Source organism: Centropristis striata, chromosome 12 (genome assembly GCF_030273125.1).
Source record: "Centropristis striata isolate RG_2023a ecotype Rhode Island chromosome 12, C.striata_1.0, whole genome shotgun sequence".
NCBI classification, from domain to species: Eukaryota; Metazoa; Chordata; class Actinopteri; order Perciformes; family Serranidae; genus Centropristis; species Centropristis striata.
Genome location: NC_081528.1, coordinates 22,231,616 through 22,256,510, shown reverse-complemented (window position 1 = coordinate 22,256,510; position 24,895 = coordinate 22,231,616). Strand labels below are relative to the sequence as shown.

At 42.8% G+C, this 24,895-nt stretch overlaps 1 protein-coding gene across 1 annotated transcript in view; it reads left to right on the top strand.

The window, feature by feature from the left end:
* efnb1 (ephrin-B1) overlaps window positions 1-24,895 on the top strand; it is a 68,554-nt gene that overhangs the window by 4,619 nt on the left and 39,040 nt on the right. The window lies entirely within an intron of this gene.

Here is a 24,895-nt window from a genome sequence, read left to right as displayed (position 1 = left end):
AACCCTACTTGAATTTTTTTTATTCTGGTGTTTTCAAGAATTTCGAAGTGCTCGGATGTTGAAAAAAGTGCTTGAAAATGCTTGAGATGTAGGTTATAAAGGATACCAAGCAGTGGTGGAAAAAGTATTGGACTGTGAAATTACTCCACTACAAGTAAACGTCCTGCATTCAAAACTTACTGAAGTAAAAGTACAACAGTATCAGCATCAAAATGTACTTAAAGTATCAAAAGTACAATTGCTTGAATGCTGAATGGCCCCACTCAGATTGTCCAAATATATTACTGTATTATTATTTTTGATGCATTTATGCAATTTTTAATTTACTGTTGTCAAGGTAGTGCTATTTTTAACTACTTGATATACTTTTATGTGGTTTAATTTATAAAAATACGTAACAATTTTAAATTGATCATGTTTTTTATGTTAAATTTGGACCTACCATGAAACTAAAGCTGTCAGCTAAATGTTGGAGTTACAAGTACAATATTAGAAGTATAAAGTTACATATGTGGAAATACTCAAGTAAAGACTCAAAATTGTACTTAAGTACAGTACTTCAGTAAATCTACTTCCTTACATTCCACCACTGATGCTAAGTCTCTTACAAACACACTTTGAAATATGAAACTTGGTGGTTTTGAAAAAAATCAAGTTTAGGAATGTGCTTAAATTTAAATATACTCCTTGTAAAATGTGTAATTTTCAACATAATGTAGTGTTTGATCTTCTAACTTACCCATATAAACCAAAAATCTCTGTATATTTCAAATGAATCAACCTTGCCGAACATGTGTTAGTTGTGTCCTGGCGTCTTCGACAGAGGCTAGCTAATAGCTAAGTCCCCTGTCGATCCCTTCTCAGGATGTAAGCAGGCATTAAATAATCATGATCTACAATAAAAGTTAATTTAAACAGCTGATAAAATAAAGTGTCAATGTACATCGATTGCTGTGGGTGTAAATGACTTCACACCCACAGACATAATTTATTTATTTATATGTATATATAAATAAAAGAGCCTTAATGAGCCTGAAAATTTTGGATTTAGGTACCTTGATAGTGCCCAAAAATGCTTGAATTTTGCTTTTAAAATGTCTTCAATTTCTCACAATTCTGTAGAATGCTGCCACAAAACAGTTTTGGCTGTTTATAACACAATAACATCTCATTTAATGTGATGAAGAAGTGAAATAATAAGTAGACTGATATACTGTATTTACTGTATATAAATATGTTTTTTTTTTTTTTTACCATAGTTGTAAGTTGCTGGAAAAGCTTAAAAAAGCACCTTGAAACATGCTTAAAAAGTGATCTCTTGTGAAAAAGTGTGGGAAAGCCGTAAACATATTCACAACATTCTAATTTTATTTGGCTGCTATTAGCAGAGTAGGTGCACAGAGACCTGATTAAAGTTCAAGTTTTGTTTTCATAATTAGCTTTTTTCCCCCCGATAAGATAATTGGGGGGAAAATGGTTTTTCCTGTGAGGTAATTAGGAAAAAACAAACCTCCGCCTTATCTTTGTTTTTAGAACCAGATGTTATCAATTTTTAAAAAGTTTGTTCTCAGGGAAACCTTTTGACTCCTGCAAATTGGTGTTCAGAAACGCTTCACTAAGCTGACATTTAAAAATAACGAGGATTTTCAGCCGGGGCTTAAAAAAACAAACAGGAAAAAAAAAACGTGAAACCGCCGCAACCTGTTGAACGAGACTGGGATGAAACTGCAGGACTGGGGCAGGAACAGGATTTGGTGCGCTCCCCTCTGCCGCCCGCTGCAGTGTGGGTCACTGCTGAGAGGGTCAGAGGCCTGTTTTTGTTTCTCCCCTGCTGCCTGCCCCTTTACCCCTTACGATACACCTTCTCTCTCCCTGCTTCCCCGACTCCCCCTCTCTCTCCCCCCTTTCGACTCTGATCGTGTTTCCCTCTGATAAAGATCTCATTACACACAGAGAGGATTCAGAGCCTGAGCCCCACTCAGAGAGAAAGAGAGAGGGGCTGACCAATAAGAAATACTTGTGGAAAGCAACTGGCCCATGGTGCTGTAAAGGCACCCTGTGTCTCACTCTGAGGACAGCTGCGTTTGCTTTTATGTGTGTGTGCACTTCTGTGTCGACATGTCTGTTGTTTCAGCGGTGTGTAGCGACAGACTCTTCATTTGGTTATCTTCGAGAGGCACCTGGGCCCAGAAAAGGGCTCGCAGCGATTTAGGTTATTTTAAGGAGGAAAAAAATGCAGTTTTTCCATCATGGTTTCAGCTCCAGATGGACTCACTTTATCCGCTGGTGGTTTGGCTGCCACATCACTGAAAGCTGATCATTCTGCTTTTTGTGTGTTATTGATGCGTTCATTTCTTTATATTCAACCAGTCGTGCACATTAAACCCAGTTTCGGTCGTCGGCTGCGGGAGCATTTGCAGCTAATTTTTTTTTTTGCGTGTGTGTGCATGCATTAGATCCCAACTGGCCCTCGTGACCCACAGTTCCAGTTGGTTTCCTTTCAGGACACATGTAAGGATTCACAACTGGGACAGCAGCTGAGTGCAGTGAGTCAGCTGGAAGAAGAGCTGAAAAGATTTAATCAGTTTGCTCGTCAAAAACAATCAGCTTTAATTTTCAATCAGGGGCTAGGCAGCTGATAAAATCTTTTTATCTATATATATTGTGATGTTTCATAATTTCTAGAAACTCAGTTGTGAAACCATTTATGGATAAACTTACCAGACAGGAATGTCTGGGTTTCTGTTCAGGTTTATCCAGGGAATTAAAAGGCTGACACATTGAGATTCTTCATCACATTGATGCAGCAATCCTGTTTATACAACCACAGAGAGATGCCACAGTGTAAAGACACATTTTTTAATTTAATTTTGGCAACTGTGTTCTCAAGGTTGGAATATAAATAGTTGATTTTCAACACATCTACTTATGTAAACCAAAAAGATATTAAAAAAAAACTTAAAAGTGGTTGAATTCACTCTTAAAAAAATCAGATCCCCAAGATTAATTCTTACAAATGTATACTGTCTAATGCAGTGGTGGAAAGTAAGTACATTTACTGTGTACTTTACTTGAGTATTTATACTTTTACTCCACTACATTTAGCTGCCAGCTTTAGTTACTTTTTCAGGTCGAGATTTTACATAAAAACATGATAAATTTGAAGTGATTAAGCTTTTAAAAAAAATGAAACCTCATAACAGTATATTAAGGAGTAAAAATGAGCCCTACCTTGAGAAAATTAAAATGCTGCTTACATAAATGCATCAATAATTATAATCCAGTATTTCGAGTATATATAAAAAGAGTGGGTCCATTCTGTATAACGAGTACTTTTACTTTTGATACTTTACATTTTGATGCTGATACTTTTGTACTTTTACTTCAGTCAGTTTTGAATGCAGGGTTTTTACTTGTAGTGGAGTCATTTCACAGTGTGGTGTTAGTACTTTAATGAAATAAATGATCTGAATACTTTTTCCACAACTTTGCCCACATAATGTGAGAATTTTCCATGGTTCTGTTTGTTTTATAAACATTTGAATTCATAACAGTGTGTGACCTTTGGCTCCAAGAAATTGTCATGGGAACCTTTTTAATGATTTCATAGACTAATTGACTAATCATTTCACCATTAAAATAATAGACAGATAAATAAGTAATGAAAATAATTGTTAGTTGCAGACCTATCTGAAATACATGTTAATCCTGAGAACCAGAGTTTGAAACAGTCACATAGGCGTGACAGACATTGGCTTAGATTGTCTGCTGTGAGTCAGAAAAACAATTACAAACTTGTTGAAACTTTGTTCCACTCAGAATAATTGTTTCGGTAATAAAACCACATTAATTGAAGTGGGCCAAAACAAACTCAAAGTATTGGAAGTGTTGCCTTTCATTCGGTGTGGTAATTTCAAGTCCAATTATTTTGTCAAATAAATTGCAAATCAAATGGAGAGTTACATTTTGCTTCATTTCTCTGTTCATGCTCCAATTAAAAGACACTAAAACTCATATGAAAGGGATAAGTATGAGCTTATGGAAGTGAATGAGTGCTTGAGAGTGCATGTCAGTGTGCCATTGTTCTTTGTCCAGCCACAGAGGAGCATTAAGGAAGTGTTAGAAGCGTGCCAGTGTGCCCCTGTGAAAGTGTCGAGGGCCGAGCGGTGGACGAGTGTGGAGTGGCTGAACAGTGGCTGCCTTACAGCCAGTTAGCGACCCGGCTTCATTAGAAGGAGGCCTGGCTGGCAGCAACCAGGAAGTTCCCATCAGCTCCCAGCTCTGCCAAGCAGAGGCACAGGCTGCTGGAAAGATTCCCTCAAAGTTTTTCTTCTCGTCGCCTGACGCAAGTGAAAATGTAGGGATGCAGAGTTACAGGAAGTTTGGGGAGAAGAAAAAAAGTTGGGCAAAAGCGGGGAAAAGTCTGCCTTTTGTTTGCCATCTTAGTTCTTTTACATAAGAGCAGTTGAAAATAAGGGGATTAAACAGGAGAGGAAAGGAAGCTAATGTAGAGCGTTGAAACGCAGCCCCGGGCTCAACCGCACATCCTTTCAGTCCGGCGTAGAGCTCCCAGATTACTTCCATGTGTCAGTGCGAGGGGGAAAGAGAGGGAGAAAAGAAGAAAGGGGGACAGAGAGAGAAAGTTGAGCGATTGAAAAGCGAGCGGACTTGGATTGGTGGAGATCAGCGGCGGTGTTGGACAGTGGAACGGATCTGTGTGACAGCCATCTCTAAAACCATTACCCCTGCGGCTCCGACTCGGGAACTCGTAACCTCCTCCTCTGGACTGACCTCATAGACTTAACTCTTTCTCAGAGAACCCCTCTGTGCAGCGGAGGCAGACCTCATCAGACGCCAGGGCCCAAACAGCGGGCAGGCAACCTTAACAGCCAGCTGCACTACAAGTTCTTTAAGACGTCATGAGTTGTCAGCGACATACAGGCAGCAAGGGATCTGTTTCCCCCAGTTTGTGGAACTCCAAAGACTTTTGTGGGAGGTTTGAATTTAGTGTGCCAGGACTGTAGGGAAGGGGCTGAGGGAGCCACAAACACTGCAGTGGCACAGGGCCAGGAGTGTATGTTTATTAATATGTAAAAATGTCACAGGTTTGATGTAAAATTCAGGTTGTGAAATTATGATGAAAGTGTTGACAACTTTTTCTACCTTTGTGCTGAACAACAAAATGGCACTTGCTGTAGTAGTATTTTTTTCAATGGTATCTACAAAATTACAAAAAAAATGTATAAAACTTTTTTTACAAACCCATTAACTATCTGTAGCTTTTTCTGGAGCTTTTAACATACAAAAAGTATATTACACACAAGGTTTATTTATTAATTATTTAGTAGTTTTTTAGTATTTAGTTTTTCTGGAACTTTTATTTTACACAAATAATCTTAATTAAAGGTCCACTTACCCTTTTTAGTAGTACAACTTTTACTAACTTTAGTAGTAATTTTCTAGATTTTTCTGGAAATTTCAGCCTACAAAAAGTATATTAGACAAAAAAAACTCAAGGTCCACTTACTAGTTTTAGTTGTAAGTTTACAAGATTTATCCAGAGCTTGAAACTCTTTTCTAGTTACTTTAAAAACTTTTTCTGAAAGTATTTAAGGTGTTAACATACATGAAATCTTAACTCAACATACTGGCCTTAGTAATTTTACAGGAAAGTATATTAGATTTTTTTTTTTTTAAATCAAAATCCACTCATTTTAATAGTCATTTTATCAGCTTTATCAGCAGTCTTTTCATGAATCATCTGCAACTATCTGCTGAGGAAGACCATGACATGCTGTTGAAAGCTCTGGAAAAAGTGAGCAAGTGGACTTTATTTTATGTGAAACTTGCATCAAACTTTCCAAGGTAAATGATGAACTTCTACATATAGAAATATTCTTTTCAATTCCAAAAATCATTTTTTGTCACTCAAGTAAAAATATAATATAATATAATATAATATAATATAATATAATATAATATAATATAATATAATATAATATATTATAATATAATATAATATAATATAATTTGTCATGGGGACTGTTGAACCACTTACCCGTGGCTCTTTAAGTGGAACTAAAGTGAGCTTTACTTTTTAGCAACAGATAATATTTTACAAGTAGACAGGGGATGAGGCATGACCATACCCAACCAGCTCTGAACATATCATTAATGATCATCATGGAGCGCTTTGTTCACTGTTATGAGTACACTAATGGAGTGACAGTGTAATTGAATGGAGTGGTAGGATAATAGAATGATAGAATGATAAAGTAATGGAATAGTGTGGTAGCGGCCCCTTTTCCCGAGGGATACCCCACCGTAAGTGTGTCAGTGTGGCAGATGGGCGGTCTGTAACATCCCCCCTCCCCCATGTTAATTATAAAGCATCATAATCCATCTATGGCACACAGAGGCAGGACATGGAGACTATTAGGGGCGAGCATGGAAATGGCACAGTGTATAATCCTCAGGACTTTACCACTATTAGGCTCCCCAGGCATCAAGCAAAAACCACTCATTTCTCCAGTAATCTTGTTTGAGAAGTCCCTTTCTTACCCTGTGTGTGTGTGTGTGTGTGTGTGTGTGTGTGTGTATGTGTGTAAATGATGTTAACTGGAAGTTTGATTTATCTCTGATTTTTTTCCCCTACTTCATCTTTTTCCCACCATGCCCACAGGCAAGACAGACAGCCTTAAAAGAATGCGAGTGTGTGTGTGTGAGTGAGTGTGCATGCATGCCTCCGTTAACCCATTCTGCCAAGTCTTGGCTCAGCCTTTTCTAAGCAAACTCCCAGCGTGATCCCAGTCCCCCTTGTGCTTGGTGAGAGGAGTTGGAAGAAAAGGCCTGTGGGACTCCCGCTGCTCCCAGGCCCGGCCCCGGCCCCTCCGCCCACGAGGGCCGGTCCTGGGATTTGCTGCGCGCCGGGGCTCTGTGTGGCAGCTGTGACTGACGCTTCAATCGCCTCTCCCTGGGACACCCCAGTGCAACCCTGCATTCCCTTTCACACCTCGGAAACGGGGGGAAAAAGACAATTACACACATATTCAGCGACCTCCCTCTCCCAGTCTTTCCACAATCCTGCATCTCTGATGCACAGCCATTTACCAGATCTATAAAAAACATTTCTAAAGTTTCTGTGTTTTGCAAATGAGTCCTTCTAAACAACTTGCAAATTAGTTTAGATGTCTGGCCAGCCTGTCTGCAATTTTATTATGTATTTAAAGCTCCTCTTGTTTATTTAATTTTTTCCGAGTACTCCTCTCCCTAAGTAAACAGTATAACTCAGCTGTTTCCTTTGCATTTCCCTTGATATTGAGAAAATGTAAGTAATGGAAAAAGATTTGAGCCTTAAAGTGGAGTTAATGCTATCATGTATGGATTGTCAGTAAATTGAGTTTGTCTCTGGGCTATTGGAGCAGGGACTCGTAAGCCAGCGGGATTTAAGTCTCTTAATTGAATTATTTTGATTGCTGACTTGATTGATGGAGTCAGATGTGGAGCGTTTTCCGTGAGTTTTTGTCTAACTAATTCTTCTTCCAATAGAGCCCATACCAGACAGATACAATAGGAACCTGCAATCAATCACGACAGAGCATTTTGTTCAGAGAGCAATGTGCCTGCCATCAGGTCCGAGTTCCACAAGCCAACCAGACAACGTAAAACCAACAATGACATCAGATAGTAGAGCACTCTAAAGTCTAATCTTCCCATAATGCCATGCTAAACCCCACAGAGACCCACGGCAGGGAGAAAGGCTTTTTTCATGCCCCGGCGCTGCTCCTCCTCCCATGGCCTCTGGCTCCTCTGTGAGAGTGTGTGTGTGTGTGTCCATGCATGTTGGGGAAGAGAAAAAGAATTCAAGAGTGAATGGAGATGTCACTGTCAGACTCTGGCCTCCACATGAATCCGCTCCAGAATGGCCATATTGGCAGCTTGTGTGTGTGTGTTGAGTGAGAGAGTCTGTCGGGGGTCTGCCGTTTCCCCTCCACGCCGAGTTCTTACGGTCGTGATTGGTGCGCAGCAGGACACAGGTCTATATTTCATCCTATTCATAAGAGGGAGGCCGTTTCATCTCCCACACACATGTTTCCCATCAGATGTGTGTTTATTCTCCCCCATGATGTGCTTGGCCATGGAAGCCTCTCATCTCTCCGATATTGGAAATAGGAGCGAAGGTCTGCTAAAGCAAACACGATATCCTAAACCTCTCTCTGCTCGCTTTATGAACTATGCAGAGAATAAGACCGACGGCGTTGCGTTGACTCGATTTAATGAGTAACCGTGGTAGTTTTTCCTCTTAAGGCTCCGTAATATAATATTTCACACTGTGATTTTAACTCGCTAATCTTAATGTGCGCCGCTCGTTCCGTGCTCTGCTGTCTCATCTTCTATTTCCCCCCTTTGCTCTAAAAACTTTGACTACTTTTAGCTATTCTCATCCGTCTCTCAAGTCCCCCCACTGTGAAACATGACAGCCTGAACCTCCACCACATCACTCCTCTCTTCTCCTCTCCTGTCTCCGAGATGAAAGCTTTTTCTTTGCAGACAAACCTTTGCGAGTCCTTTCTCCGCCGCTCCGGAGCCCAGGCCTGTGTTGCTTGCTTTTAGTAGCTCTGTTTGCTGCATTTTCTGATTTATTTATACACTTCTGATTGTAGCACCTCGTGCATGTCAAGAATCCCGGAGTCGGAACCTTGCATGTGCATTATGCGGGGCCTGAGTCAAATTCTTATTTGAAATATACATGAATGCATGAATATATTTATTGTCGAGAAGCCCCTGTGCATCCGGGAGAGGCTCATTTCCTGTAGTGGCCCTGCTCTGGAATGGAGTGGCGTGATCCTTGAAGGCGCCCCACATGCGGCCACCAAATAGAGCCGCCTGGTGCACCTCCTGCACAATGGAATGGTAGAGGGAAGGGAAATGATTTGGCTCCTATTGGAGGGGCTGGAGCAGTCGCTTCAAAGCAGCGTGCCTGGCTGAGGCTTTAACCGGCCTTCTCTCTGCATTAGATGTGCGTCCTGTGATGAGCCTTTGAAGGGTGCGGGGCAGTTCTGGCTGGAAAGATTGCGATTGCATTGCACGGCTGTGTGGATTCGGCCTTTGCGAAGAGACACAGTGTCGTTTAAGTAGGTTGGACTAAAAACGTGTTGACCCCAAAGCCGCAATGTGACGACGGAACAGCCGCTGTGTCACGTTTGGGCGCACACTTATACCAGTAGGAAGGAAGGTAGCCTATGTGTGTGTGTGTGTGTGTGTGTGCAGCTGTGGCTGGCAGGGTAAGGTTTGAGTGTGCTTTACAGATGGCGGTAATAATGATCAGATAGCCCTTGTAATGGAGACGGCCCAGTTTGTAATGGCTTCCTAAAACAACACATGGAGCGTCTTTACGAGGCCACAATCCGCCCGGTTATCACAGAGCAAACTGTGTGAATGAGAATAGCATCATGTCAAACAAGCTATTTATTAGCACACATATCACACACACACATTTCATTTTAATACCGACAGCCTGCATCTTGCCCGCGCTCTGCTTGTTAAAGGCGAGTGTTATCAGAGGAGACACAGACTCCCGCTACACCAGTTAGGCCGTCCTCCCCTTTTACATTCACTGTTAATGAGCCTAATGATGTGTGTCTCCGCGATTGCATCAGTCAATATGCTGTTCAATATGGGTTTTAGAAACCCACTGACAACTTAAGCATGTCCGCCTGGATAAGATCTCCCATCCAAGGGAGGAAAGAAAGAGCAGCTAATTTGTCTTGGATTGGATGGGACATGTGTAGCTGTCTTTAACAATCATGAGCCCAGATTGTAAGCAGAGAATAGACTTGTCACTCAAATATTCTCTGATAAGAAGCCGCTTTTAAGACTCAGGAGGCAGCTGTGTATTAAAAAACACCGTGTCCTAGTTAAAACGCCGCCTCGCGCTCTCTCATATGGAGATCTATTGTTTGTTGTGTTCCCTTTTTGATTTCAGTGCGAGTTTTCAGTGAAGTTTTTTATGTTTCAGAAGGGGTTTTAGTTGCAGTTTTATTTCAGTTTTTGTCAGGAGGTGTTTACTATGTTAGAGACCAGGGACTTTTAGCTTTATGCTTTGTCGGAGAGTTGGGCGTTTAATAGTCTCCGTGTAGTGATTACAGATGTGGCTTTTTCATTTGTACCGCGCCTTTTCTCACTGCATTTATTCTCACATAAGTTAGTGCAGCTTTCAACACACAAAGTCTTGAAAGTTCGGAAGAATTTGAAGTGTTCCCAAGGTTAGGCTTGAATTTGAATATGAAGGGTTCATTTGCAAAAACTGCTCTCCCTGATTAATCTATTTTCCTAAATCAGTTATTTTTTTATGCAAGCGAGGAAATTTATGTTGAACTGGTGTCAGGTTGTTTTGATAAGATCTCTCCCTCTCTCTATCTTTTAATTTTCATAAACCATGTTATTTTATTGTGCGCTCAAAGGAATATCAGTTAAACTGTGGTAGGTTTATTCATTTTTTTTTTCAAAATCTCTTGTGGCAAATGAACTCCTCATATACTTTTTTTGAAAAATGCTTGATTTTCAACATAACCGGGTGTTTCAGCTCTACAAGACTCATGTAAACAAAAATCTTTTAATAATTAAAATAATCTCTAGTCTTTTCTTGTGCTCACTTATTATTCATAGATAATAGATAATAATTCCTCTGTTGATCCCTTTCACTGGTAATTAGCAAAGATTAAATAATCATGATCAAAACATGCAATCAAAAGTTAATTATTTTTTGAAATTGCATTATTATAGCAGCAACTTAGATATGATGATAAAGGCCTTGAGAGTCAGGATATTTTTGATTTACCTTAAAAGTGCTCTTAAATTGCTTGACTTTTACTCCCAGAAAGCCGTACAATCCATGATAGGAGGTCCATCTCAGAGACTTTCTCCATTTTTTCCATTTAGTTTATTGTGCTAATGTTGGTTTCTTCCCTGAGTGGAAAAAAAGTGCAGCAGAGACCCCTGTGACACTGATAAAAGCTGTTTCTTTTATAAACCACACAGCATTTGATTGATCTGTCCCATGGTCTTGATCCCTGGGCTCGGCTGATTAAACCTATCCATCAGCTTCTCTTATCAGCGCCCTAACAGATCGACTGCAGGACACTGAACTAAACCCCTGTATTGTTGTAACACAGAAAAAGTCAAAGGCTAAGGACAGGGAGGGGAGAGGTTTGCTAAAACTCCTCTCTTCAAGGCCTCTTTGAACAAAGACAAAAAATCCCCTCTATGTTGTTTCTACAAAAAAAAAAGGTTGTGTGATAAGTATCTTTCATGCTTTTGTCGTGAGTGTGCTGCACTCACACACTTTTTTTTAAGCGCATATTGCTGTAACCTCTAAAGGAGGTCGAACGGTGGCATTGCAGATTGTGACAAGAGTGTTTCCCCTCTAGTGGGAAATCAGAAAGTAATGTTTCCTGTCCGCAGTGTCGGCTCCCTGCTAGTGATGTGACCCTGCCCTGGGTCACAACTCACACAGACATCAGCCGGATAATGACATCTCTTTCACTGACAGGCTGTCATTCACATGCCTCTGCAAGCGCTGACACACACACACACACACACACACACACACACACACACTTGGACGTACGCACAGTCGCAGTTATGAATCATCTGAATCATTTGCAAGTCAAATAGCTAGTTTTTCATAAGATGTGCCTGTTATTTTTCTGAAATAAATTTCAGTTTCTCATCTTCCGGGTGACTGTTAAAGCAAATACATCAAGGCCACTAAAACGTGGATGATTGCATGTCACTTTGCTCTCATTTATCTGCAAGCATCTATTACCATCATGTTGTCAAGTCAATGAAAACAGCACCGGAACAGCCAACAGATGGGCTTTTATTATTCACAGATGTATGATTTTGGGACATTTTGTTGAAGATAAATCATTTTTTTATCTTTTAGTTTATCTTAAACGCCCTAAATTACATTGATTTGTGCCTGTTAACATCTTGAAAACAAACTATTTCCCATACTCTTAACATAAAGAGCATTTTACGGCAGATAACGATCATATCGCAGCCTGCATGCTGGTTAGTCGTCACTTCACAGCATGTCAAAATCAGACGGTGGAAAGTTGCAACTTGCTGCTTTATCGAGAAACAATCAGGGAGAGTTTACATAGTCAGCATGTTGAAAGAAGATGGTTTATTAAAATCGTGTTGCAGCATGCCCTGCAGAAGCAGGTGTGGACCTGTGAGCCCGCCGACTTACCGCTAGTGGTTTTTAGGGGGGTGGGGGGTGTGAACACTCCCCAAATGCTAGACGGTAGAAGTTGCATGCGTGGCACATTCATTAACCTGGTATCTAGCTAATCTCCTGGCTAATTCATTTAGTCCTCTGAGCACTCCTGTGTATTAATATCCTCCCCGTGCCGCTGCTCATGGGATGCAGTAGGAGCGTAGCCATGGCGATGATTGTGTCATTATTTTGCAGTCAGATGAGTGATATCCCAGAGGGCTGTAGCTGGGTTGTCCAGGCCGGTTGAGAGGGACTGATTAGAATTGCAAATGGCGGCCAAGTGTTGTGTTTATTGTGTGTCTCAATATTGGAGACAATCAGGCGAATCAAAGCCCTCAGCTGGAGAGATGGGACTGAGGCACGGTGGGCCTCTCTGGTTGGCACCATGTCCTCAGTGCTTGCACAGTTCTTCCCCCTCCCTCCCTCTTTCTCTTCTTCTCCCCGTCGCCCTCTCCCTCTCTCTCTCTCTCTCCCTCTCTCTCTCTCTCTCTCTCTCTCTCTCTCTCTCTCTCTCTCTCGGGCGACTCTGTCGTGTGTATAGGTCCTGAAGTACGTGGACACAGCTGGAGAAAGAGAAGGGGAGACAGAAAGAGCCACTAAATCTAGTGCACTCAATCATCTGTAGTGTGGCGGTCCTCTCGCGCAGCTGAGAAATATTAAACACGCTTTATGATAATGAAAGCGCGGGCGACAGACATAAATATCAGCGGCAAAGTGCTGAAGGATTAAAATGTCTTGTACGTTTGCTCATAACACAAATTTGTCATTGATTTCATGGCTTCCTGAATCGTTAGAGACAGAATTATCAGCGTTTTATCAGTTGACTTTTTTTTCCTTCTGAGACGCCTGTCTGCGATGAGGTATGGAGTCACATATTAAGGCCTCGGAAATATTTAGATATCATGCATATCTGCTGTCAAGCCCCGTAAATGGGACCTATTGGCAGCGTGCCCTTGTTATGGCTGGGTGACAGACTGTGGTGCAAAGTGCCCTAAACACACATTTTCGCCCGCAAATCGCTCTGTGCAATTGTTCTTCCTCAACGATTGGCCATTACCCCATTATTGACTCACTGTTTGTACAAGATTCAACGGAATCCATCTGAAAGCCATCCAGCGCTGTTGTGCTAGACAGGAAGCTAGTGTTTTAGCTCACCGTGTAATTCACTCTGTCAGTCGCACACAGAGAAGCCTATCTTCTCTTGTTTCGCTACTGTTGGCTTTTAAAGAATGTATGTGTGTGTGTGTGTGTGTGTGTGTGTGTGTGTGTGCGTGTGCGTGTGCGCGAGCACACACTAGAATGCTCTCATGCATGCATATGTCCCTGTTGGAACATAGGATAATTCCTCAGGTCATACACGTTCCCCTTATAGCACCGCATGACCAGTCACAACAGGCATGTGTGAGGCCCAGGTACGGACATGCACAGCGAACAGGTAACGCTACAGGGAGATGACTGTTAAAGCTACGTTTTATTGCACCACACACAAGCTCTCGCCGCTGTAGGCTGAAAATGGAAAGTTAAAAGGGAATGCGTTCACACTTGACGAAAAATCCCTCAGATTTACGGTGAGTTTTCAGCGTGACTTGTGAACTCGGGGAAGGCCAGAAGCCATCATGAGACTCGCATGTCTGAAATGATACAATCAAATGTCAGAGGCTTTGAGAGGCAGAAGTCGGATGCATGTGAGAAGCTGCAGCTCACAGCCTGTTTAGACAACGTTGTGTGCAGTTGAGCTTGACAAGCGGTTGATGAGAGATCCTTAGAATTGTGAGTGTGTGTGTGTGTGTGTGTGTGTGAAGGGAGAAAAAAGAGAATGCTTGAGAGGGAGAGTGTGTGTTAGATCGCCGACGTGGCTGTTTGTGAGTGTGTGAAACTGAGGAGAGAGTTCATGAGGTGACATCTCGTCAGCTGTTTGACTTTCCCAGTTTCCCAGGGAAGCAGTTTCAAGAACAATGCAGAAGAAAAACCACCAACCACCGACAATTGAAATGCCACAAAAAAAACCCCGGTGCTGTTTGTTGGTGACTGAATTATTGCCGTTGCTCGAGATTGGAGACAGGGGAAATGTGTGAGTGACTGCACTGTGCTTGTAGCAGACACATATCACCTACCGGACTCCTCTACCCATCCATCTCCCAGCACTGCTCACAATAGCAGGAATACATTAAAAAAGAGTGAGTCAGGAGGGAAGGGGACGCAAGATAAATATTGTGTTAGTATTTTCCCTCCCTCTCCGTTGCAATTGTCTCTCACACTGACAGATGAACAATGGAAGTATTTTGAACTTTGCTGTGTGCTATCTTTTACTTCGGGGTTCAGAACCGTGCTGTCAGAGCCAGACGTGTTCTGGCAGAGATTGATTGATTTGCTTTCTGTGCGCCATGTCTTCCCTTTGTTCTTCCAGGAAGGCTTTGGTTTCTCTCCAGTATCCCAGACTCTCTGTAGCTGTGTCATATTAACACCTGTTAACAACATACAGGCTCGTAAAATATCGATTCTGCTCCCCTTTGATCGTAAAGTGTTGCTATGAAATTCAAACTGGAAGCAGTTCATTGTATATTCTGAAAGAGACAAACTAAAAATCTTTTTGTAGCAGGAGCTGGGCTTTAGACGAGTGGAGGCAGGCAGGGAAAAATATCCTTTCAAGGATCAATATCATATTATTTCTATTAAACGGGACCTATTATACTTTTCCCAATTTTCTGTCATATATTATGTTACAATGTCGGATGTTCTTAATCATCATGGTTTCAAATAATGTGGTAAACATTTGTTAAAGTAATCCCTGTGACCAAAAACCCCAGCTTTCCGCTTCTCCATTTCCAACAGTTTATGAAGTTTGTGATGGGTTTGGTCATCTGCCTCAGGCGCGTTCCTGCAATGTTTACAATGCAAACACCGCTACATGTAGCTACATGCTAACGCCAGAGAACATGTAAACATGTTTGAGCAGAAACCCAAAATACAAGTTTGAGCCTGAAAATGAGCATAATCTGTCCCCTTTAAATGATTAATGTGATATTTCTAAGAAATTCTTCACATTTTGGAAAATACACAATCACTCTCATGTCTGTATGCTAAATATGAAGCTACAGCCAGCATTCAGTTAGCTTAGCTTAAAGACTAGAAAGAGGAGGAAAGGCAGCCTGGCTCCATCTAAAGGTAACTAATTCTGCCTACCAGCACCTCTAAAGCTTACAAATTAGTATGTTATATCCAGTTTGTTTAATCTGAACAAAAGCCAGAGTGTAAAACTAACACTTAGCAGTGTGGCTGGGTGGTGCTGCTAAGATTTAGTTACCTTCTGGCAGAGCCACGTGAGCTGTTTCCTCTGTTTTTTTTACTCTTTAAAATGGACATATGCTCATTTTCAGGTTCATACTTTTATATTTGGTTTCTACTAGAACATGTTTGCATGCTTTGATGTTCAATTTTTTTTCACATACAGTGTGTCTGAGTATACCTGTATTCACCCTGTGTCTGAAATATTCTGTTTTAGCGCCTGTCTCTTTAAGCCCTTCTCCTGAAAAAGCCCATTTTGCTCTGATTGATCATTGTTTTCTGCGCTGTCATTGCAGCCGGGGAATGACAGTACCGGCACAGTGAACGCACTTTCTACCAGTGTTAATTTTATTTCCTGAAAACTATTATGAAACATGTGCAACAACAGCCTTTTTTTCTATGATGAGACGATGATGAGATGGCAAAGTCAATATAACTCAAACTGTGACAATATCAACATGCAATACCAGTGACAAAAAAACACTGAAATGAAAGTTCAACAGCATTAAATAGCTTTACTGAAATCTCCTTATTTTCATCACCTTCCACCTTATCTTCCCCTTTCTCTGTCACTCTCTCCCCCTCTTAAACACATATACACACACACACACACACACACACACACACACACACAGACACACACACACACACACACACATAGTTTATTTTGCCTGTGCTGTGACGCTCTGCGGTTTCAGGTGGTTGATTAACGCATGTTTGCATGTTGGGCGGTGTGGATTGAATCTCATAACGGTTGGGTGGGTGCGACTGAACCGCATACCACTAATAAGCACAGTCAGAGTGACTGCAGTGCTGCACTCTTAATGATTCAACCTGTGTTTTTCATCAGATAATGATCAGATAAAATCTTATGTAAAATAAGTTCATTAAAATAATGAAATTACTGGCAGAACTAGACTGACTGAAATGTCCAAACAAGCTAGAGTGATGACACAACATGATTAAAAACTAACAAGAACACATGACACAGGAGTACGACTAATGAAAGTGTACTCATACTAATATTTTCACAGTATTTATGCAGCTCCTCAACCTGCTTTTATATAATAAAAAAGTGAAAATCTTTTTATCATATATATCCTAAACTAACTAGCTGCTGGCTCCAGCTTCATATCTACCATACAGATATAGCAGCAGTATCAATCTTCTCATCTATCTCAAAGCAAGAAAGTGAAATAAGTATATTTCCCAAAATGTCCAAGGAGAAAAACCTCATTAGTGATGGGTGTCAGGTTTGTTTGGGAGATGTCTTGTGGCTGATCACTCGCTGATTTGATTCCCAGATGTGTTGGTGCCAAAATTCTGCTGAGAAGGGCGACTCACTCAACCCCCCTCCGGTGTGTCTGAGAGCCGACTCATTCTGAGCACGAGTTTGCAAAAAAATTTTTTTGCTAACTTTAGCTTCAAACCGTAGCCTGACTCTCATCCTCAATGAGCTTTTCAGTGTGCTTCATTATTCAGTCTAAAACTGTGATCCCTCGAGTAATTTTTAACCATGCTGAGATAGGAGGGCAATTGTTGAAAATTGAATTTAACCATGACTGGCTCTGTCTAAGTGAAGCAGAATGTAAATAACTAGTGTATAATGTGGAGCTGTGTGTGTGTGTGTGTGTGTGTGTGTGTGTGGGCTTGTGTGTGGGCTTGTGTGTGTTTATTAGTACATGTGATGTGCTGATTGAATAGCAACATTAAAGGGCTGGGTTTTCTCAGAAATGCTCTCTGAGGGCTTATCGATGGGGTTGGAGATACAGAGCAGAAAATGGCTGCTGGGTAAAAACCGGGGCAAGCTGCGTGGGTTTGATAATGGTTACGATTCTAGTTTCCTCCTTCGCTCCCCCCCAAGTGGGAGTGGAACACAATCGGGTGAGTGTGAGAGATGCTATTGTTCGTCTGGGAGGTTCTCCTGCTTTCTCCCCTCCTGCTCTGCTCGCCACTGATTACAACCTTGCATCCTGGTCCAGCTCTTGACTCTCGGCTCTGCAGCTCTCAGTCCTGGGGGATCCCTCCCTCTCTCCCTCTCTCTCTCTCTCTACGACCGTCCAGCCCTCACACACACACCAACTCTGGCACATTCAGGGGTTGTCTGGCACACCAACACACACCCTCACCCACTCAGGCATGTATGGACGCACGTATATCTGCACACACGGTCACACACTCAGGCATACAGTGGGTGCGGGCCAGGCGGGTTTGGCAGCGACCGTAGACTGGGCCTGTGGAGAGATCTTTACGGAGCATGCAGAGCCCATCTGTGGCTGCTCCTCAGTGATGGGAGGCAGCTGGCTGTGTGTGTGTGTGTGTTTGTGTTGTGTCATAGCCAGGGAAGTAACTAGGGAAGGAGGAGAGAGGGTTTGTGTGTGTGTTTGGGTCACAGAGCACCCCCAGAATGAGGGCTAAACTCAGGCTGAAACTGACCCAAGCTCTCTCGTCTAGCCAAGCCAAATCTTCCCCTCTCTTCTCTCTTTTTTCCTCTCGCCTCCTCCTCACCCCCCCCCGGTCCTCCAGCTGGAAGAGCTCAGTCCCTGGGATCCGGGGATGAATAAGTGGAGAGGCAGAGAGCAACAGTCTGGGCCTTCTCTCGCTGTCAGTGATACCGTGGATGACGTTCAATCACGACCGCATACACCCATGCTCGCCTAACTCCCCTGCTCTTAGAGAGGGATGGGCTCAACATTGACAGAAACCACAGAGGCCATAAGAAGAAACAGATTATGCTCTTTCTCCTCCCTAATGACTTCTGACACTCCTCTCGCTCAACAGTCCTCTTCAGCCCTGTTTGTCTAGTAACAACGTCCACTTCTGTCCTCCTTGTGGCAAGGCCATCTGGGCGTCATCTTGTTAGCTCATTACGGCCGCCGATGGTGTGATGCTCGCCCCTCATGTGACAGTGATCGAGGGCAAGCATACTGAGCTTGTTTGGTGAACATGAGAGGTGTGTGTCAGCCGCGCTCATCTGTGTGTGTTGTAACTCGCCTGTGTGCAACTGTTATGAGTCACGCTGAATCTGATTTGCTCTGCATGCCAGCCTGTTGACTGAGCTAACTGAAGCTAGTGTGTGTTTGTCTGTGTCTGTGAGAGAGCGAGGGTGTCTGTGTTCACACGTACAAAAGCAGTTCTCGGCAGGGTGGAATTCAGGATATTCTGTCTCGCCTTTTTTGCCTCTGACATCTTCATTTATGTCCCTCTAATGGGGACAGCGCAGAGGGAAAATACCAAGCTTTTCTGCTTTTCAGCAAGTCACCGATGCCAAGTCGGCCCACTGGAGTTTAAATGCAACTCGAGTTTATAGTTTATCCAATACCACTACCCGTTGGCGAGCTTGTCCTGCTTTTCTATAATAAGGGTCAAATCCTTCCTGCTTTGCTAAACAATTCTGGAGCCAGATGGGTCTTGTTTTGCTTAATTTCAGGATCCTTGTGTTTGTCCGTGTGTCTCTGTATGTGTGTGTGTGGCCCGCACCAGCATTGAGGCGACTTGTTTACCGTGTTTGACATGTGAGGAAACCGGTGTGTGTACACTGCGGGGCGTGTGTTTATGTGTGTGTGTTTATAGACAGGCCTCCTTAAGAACATCTGCCCCTGCGACAGCCTGACAGAAGCCAGCTATGTATACAATCAGTCGGGTTGAGCTGCAGGCTATGAGCGCAGACCTGTGACCAGTTTCTAACTGCTTATGAAACAGTCTTAATTTAATACCGATGCCTCTCCATGACCTACATAAGAAAACAAGACCATCTGTAAGAATACTGATTATTTCTATATACCTCTTCTAAATGCCATTCATAGTGCTGCAGCAGAGCTAAGCCACACATTTGACAGTTTCCTGGGAGTCACCACGCTGCTGGGGGCCTATGACGTTTAGCTGCACGGGAGAACCAGAACCAGGACTGACGGGGATAGACTGTCAGACCCTGCTGCATTAAAATGAAAGGTTCTCAAATGGCAGTCTGGTGCTCATGGAAAATCGCTTTTGTCCACATAGGCCGCCAACTAAGCACAAAATTAAAGTTCCTTGTAGCTCTTCTAAGTAAAATTACTAACCATACACTGTAAAAAATACTCTGTATGCTACAAGTTAATTTCTGCCTTGGAAATGTTATTTAAGTAAAAGTATGTAAGCACAATCAGGATAATGTACTCAAAGTATTAAAGGTCAAATTTTAAAGTCCCCTGTGACTTTTATACTATTATGTTTTATATAACTAGATTATTATTATTCGTGTATTAATGTAAAAACAAGATTTTAAAGTTATGGATGGTTCAGGTGAGCTCATTTTGAACAATTTGCAGTGTGATTATTTTAAACAGTGATTTTTTTTTTGTAATAACTGTGAAAATATGGAGAAATGCTTGAACAATTACCCAAGGTTATATCTTCATAATGTTTGTTATGTTGAACCAGCAGTCTAAAAGAACAAACCAAAAAAGAACAATAAAAATATTCAAAGAATTTTCAGCAAAACTTCTCATTTGTGACGCTGGAACCATGACATTTTTTATTTTGGAAAAAGACTTCAACAATCAAAAGAGTTTAGATTATTTTCTGTCAATCAATTACATTGTATTTATTGATGGATACAGTAGTTTAATTTGTAACAAACATCATATTTTAGAAGCTCATCATAAGATATATTTCTTGAAATATATAGGTTTTGTTAGCAAAAATCTTTATTGATAAAGTGACTATAGCTGTCAGATAAAAAAAGTAAAAGTTAAAAAGTTAAATATTACAATACATTAGTGCAGTAGAAGTACATAAAATGGAAAAACTTAAGTAAAATACAGGAACCTCAAATTTGCACTTAAGTACACTACTTGAGTAAATGTACTCAGTTACAGACCCCCTGGCTGTGACCAGCTCACCTTTCTGCGGCGACGCCTAAAAACCCTAGAAAGAAAACAGTTGAAACCGGTTTCAGCTCTGTTTGTCATGCAGTCCATGTGACACAAAGACATCATGGATGTAGCAAAAATTCTCTGACATTCTGGTAATACGTGCCCCCCCACCCCTCCACCCTGCCAAGTATGAAGCGATCTCACTGTGTCAACAGCGGATCTTAACCACACATCAAGAGCGAAAAGCCATTTCAGAAGCTGCTGCTTGAATGTTTCCATTGTGGGCCCGGGCGAGCTTGTGGCTCTATCTTGATGGATCAGAAAGCGGTTTAAGCAGACAATTACTTAATATTGATTGACTTGAACGGGAACTGGATGCGTTCGTACCCTATGATTACAGCATATGTAGACGGCCTCAGGCGAGTGAATCAGCTTTAAATCCCCTCCTCTATATGTGTTACACAAGAGCTCAAGTACAATACTCTTTGCATAACGCGGCTTTGTGTTCTTTTACGGACTTTACTGTAGCCCTGTCATGTGGGTGAATTACTGTAATGTTTCACGGGAAGCCGTTTAATCTATCGGAAATGCCAGGCTATATGGAATATGGATTGAAGTAGCTGTAAATATGGCTGCAGCGTGTAAAGTGTCATCTGTAATAATAGGGAGGACACAGCCACACTGATTTTGTAGATAATGTAAGAGAGAAATGATAATTGGTGAGGGAACACTTTTCCTGGCGTGATAATTACCACCCTGATAGCAAGGGGAATAGAGTACCTGTTGTGGTGATGATTGTGTGTGGAGTATGTTTGTTTTCACATGACGCACTCGTGTGCTTTAGAGGCCACAGGGAAAGACAGAAAGATTAAATGTTGGGCTGCAAAAACGAGACAGAAAGAACAAGAGGTACCTGCACCCGATCTGCTGGCACGTGGAGATGGATCGCCCTGTGTACGTAGTAGAAGATAACAGATTTTAATTGATATGTATGACATGTTCATGCTGCTGCTCAGGAGGAACAAATCAATTTGACACCATTCTGTTGATATGAGCCGTTTCTGCCTCTTTCTCTCACAGTTCCTGTGTCTCGGGTCCTTTCATTCAGCGGCCGAGGCTGCCTGCCAGTGCTATGCTCGGGGCAGAGGCCTGAGTTGACTGGACGGGGGTGGAGAACGTGAAGGAGGGGGGAAAAGGGGCTGGTTTGAGGCTCTGTAAGGGGCTTTGAGTGGGCCTTAGTGTAGGCGGCGTTTTATATGAAAGTCGGTGAGGGCAGGGCGCTTGAATAGGGGTGGCTGGGAAGTTGGGCTGGGAAGGTCCAGGATGCACCCCACAGTGCTTTTGTGTGCTCTCACATCCGTGTGTGTGTATGTGTATGGGGAGGTGGCAGTGGCGGCGGGCGGCGGTGGTGCTGGTGGTGGTGGGGGTGTGTAGCATATGTGAGATCATGTGCTCATATTCACCAGTGGAATGTAAAAAGAGAGAGGAGGGGGTTCTCCTCTCTTTCCCTCTGCTTAGTTGTTTTCTGTTCCCTCTCCGCTGGGCTCTAGCGTAGGCCTGTTTGTATAAGCTCTTTACAGGATTGAGCACGCCGTGGAGCCATCCAGATGAAACAAAACCAACCTCATTTGGTTGTTTTGAAAATGATTCTCTTTATTGTGTTTGGTTCAGGCAGATCCACCTCGTTTGACATGAGGGGAATAAAGGTTCTCTCACGTTCAGGGTCATTTCCCAGAAACATCGTTTGTATCTGCACGCCTCTTCCTCTGTGCACTCAAACCGCTTTCATCAACAGGTTTTAAAAAGTCTCCAGACAACATGAATGAAAGATGCAATTCAACCTCCCTTTTCCCCCCTTTTTTCCCTTTCGACCTCCTCAAAAGTACAATAATCTTCAGTCACTCGTCTCCTCCTCTCCATTGCGTGGCTGTGTGTAGCACCGGAGTGGCGCTGATTAAGCCAACAGAGAGACAAACGGGAGACAAAGTCCCAGCCCACCAGTTTAGTTTCACATCCTGGACTGGAGCTGGGCCACAGCTTGCCAAGTGGAGGGCTTTTAAACTGGGCTAAACACTAATTGCTGCCCTATTTCTTTTATGTTGCTTCTTTCCCATCTGCGATGGCGCTTCCAGACCTCCACAGCAGCCAGAGCCTCATTATAGCAGACAGTTAACAAAGGCTGGGAAACAGAAGCGGAGAATTCACTTAGGATAGCTATCTAACCGCCAACTAGGAGGCCAGCTCGGAAAATTGAATCAATGACAGGGGCCGGCTTGTGATTAAATCCTTCAGGGATATTAAGATATTAAGATTTTGGAAATCTTAATTATTCATCTAAATTGTTGCGGCTCGCTTTGATAATGGAATAAATGGCTTGTAAAACAGAGAAGTGAGGTGTGAGGCTCTTTGTTTTATTTGAGAGCCGGTCCTTTAGGTAATTTGGATTCTTTTGAAATGAAACCTTTGGAAAAAAACAAAAATTGCCAACAATTTTCTTACAAAGAAACAGAAAATAGAAAACAGCTACTTGTTGAGTGAAACAAATCAAGGTCTAATTGTGATGTTTGCCTGGTCTTTCTTTTCTTTTCCCCCCCTCTGGTTACTCGCTTGTTTTTCTGTAGGTGTTTTTTTTTTGTGAGTGTAGAGAGAGAGAGGGGGGAGGATGGAGAGGGGAATGAGAGAAGACAGAATGAGGGAAATGTTGAGGAGGTGAATGAGAGGGAAGGATAAAGCGAGAGGGAATGAGATTGGGGAGCAGAAATAGAGGGGGCTGAGATTGGGAGTGGGAGTGGGGTGGGGGGAGAGGGGGTGGTCAGCAACAAAGCCTAATGTTGCCATGGAAACTTGTTTATGCCTCGCTGATGCATCTTGTAGATCCAATTAGAGGCTGATTGTGTCTGTGTCTTCATAGACACACGCACGTGTACCCAGGCATGGCCCACATACACACTCACACTCATGCACGCTCATGCAAAAAAACATATGTACACCGATACACACAAACACACACACACACACACACACACACACATACAAGCACATGCAGAGTGCTGAAAACCAGCAAATTGTTCAGAGAGGTAGGACAAAGCAGACCCCGCGTTCTCTCTCTTATCGGCCCTTGAATTAGCGCCACCCCTCCCCTCAGCCCCACCGGCATCAGACAATAGCGTGGAAATAACGTCTCACCCGATCCCAAGCCCTGGCCCTATCCGCGCATGCTTTTCATGACATCATACGCAGCCCAAAAACAGTCAGGGGGATGATTGACAGGATTTTGCTAAATTTCATGTTGCATTTATCTCTTTTGTGAATGAAGTCATTTGTTTGGTAATGCCCCTGTCCAAGAAGAATGGCCCTGAATGCTGAAACGGCCTTAATCCAATCATGTTCATTTTCATGGGGGGGTATTTTCTTCATAAAACGGGACTTTTTAAATCATCGTTTCCTACAATGGCTGGCCGTTTGCCATGCTTTTAACATCAGAGGAGGAGGGATGGCGATCATAAGCCCCCCCACTTCACTTACACACTCCTCTATCAGTCTCTTCCAGGAGGCATCGCGGTCCTCCCGTCCCTGGGCCTGTCTGAAGAGTCAGTTATTTAGTGGTGAAATGATGTGTGTGATGATGAAATGAGGGGCTGTAGATAAGGTGAGATTACACTCTGAGAGAAAAAGAAGGGAGCGACAGAGAGGGAGAGAGAGAGAGACAGAGAGAGGCCCAGCCCCTGATGTCTTGTTAAAACGTGAGGGATCAGGAAGAACAACAAATGCATTGCGCGCTGCTAAATCCTGCTTAAATCCGCTGGCATGGGCAGATCTAGCAGATAGCCCCGCTGCTGTGCTCGCTGTCTGCGACCACAACACACACACACACACACGCACACACACACACGTACATAAACACACCCGTGGTCAGTCCGGCTGTCTGGGTTAATGCTTGGCTAACTGGGACAGCAGAGCTGAACCATGTTGACATTTTAAGCCTCAAACAAGTCCAGAACAATGATTCAGCCCGTCTGCCCCCCCATCAGACCGCAACCTCAGCCCATTTTGCTGACCGACTCTGCACACACACACACACACACATGCAGGCGTGCATAAACACACACACACCACTGCCCAAACACATTGCAAGAACCCCCCCTCCCCTCAAGACCCCCCTCTCTCTCTTCACACACACTTACACACACACACTGGGTCTCCTCCTGTTCCCCACCTTTAGTGAATAAAGGAGAACAAGAGCTGATCTGATTGAGTTGGCAGCATAGAGCGAGGTGGAGAGGTACAGTAAGGCCAGATGGATTATCTTAATCCTCCACTAGATGATCATGGTGGAGGGAAGATGAACCAGGAAGCCTTAACCTTCCAGCTGACCCCGCCACTCTGTTTTCCTCCAGAAACTCGGACCTCTGAAGTAGAAGCCGCGTAGATATTGTGTCCAAGCGCAGGTCTTATATGGAAGTCCGAAAAT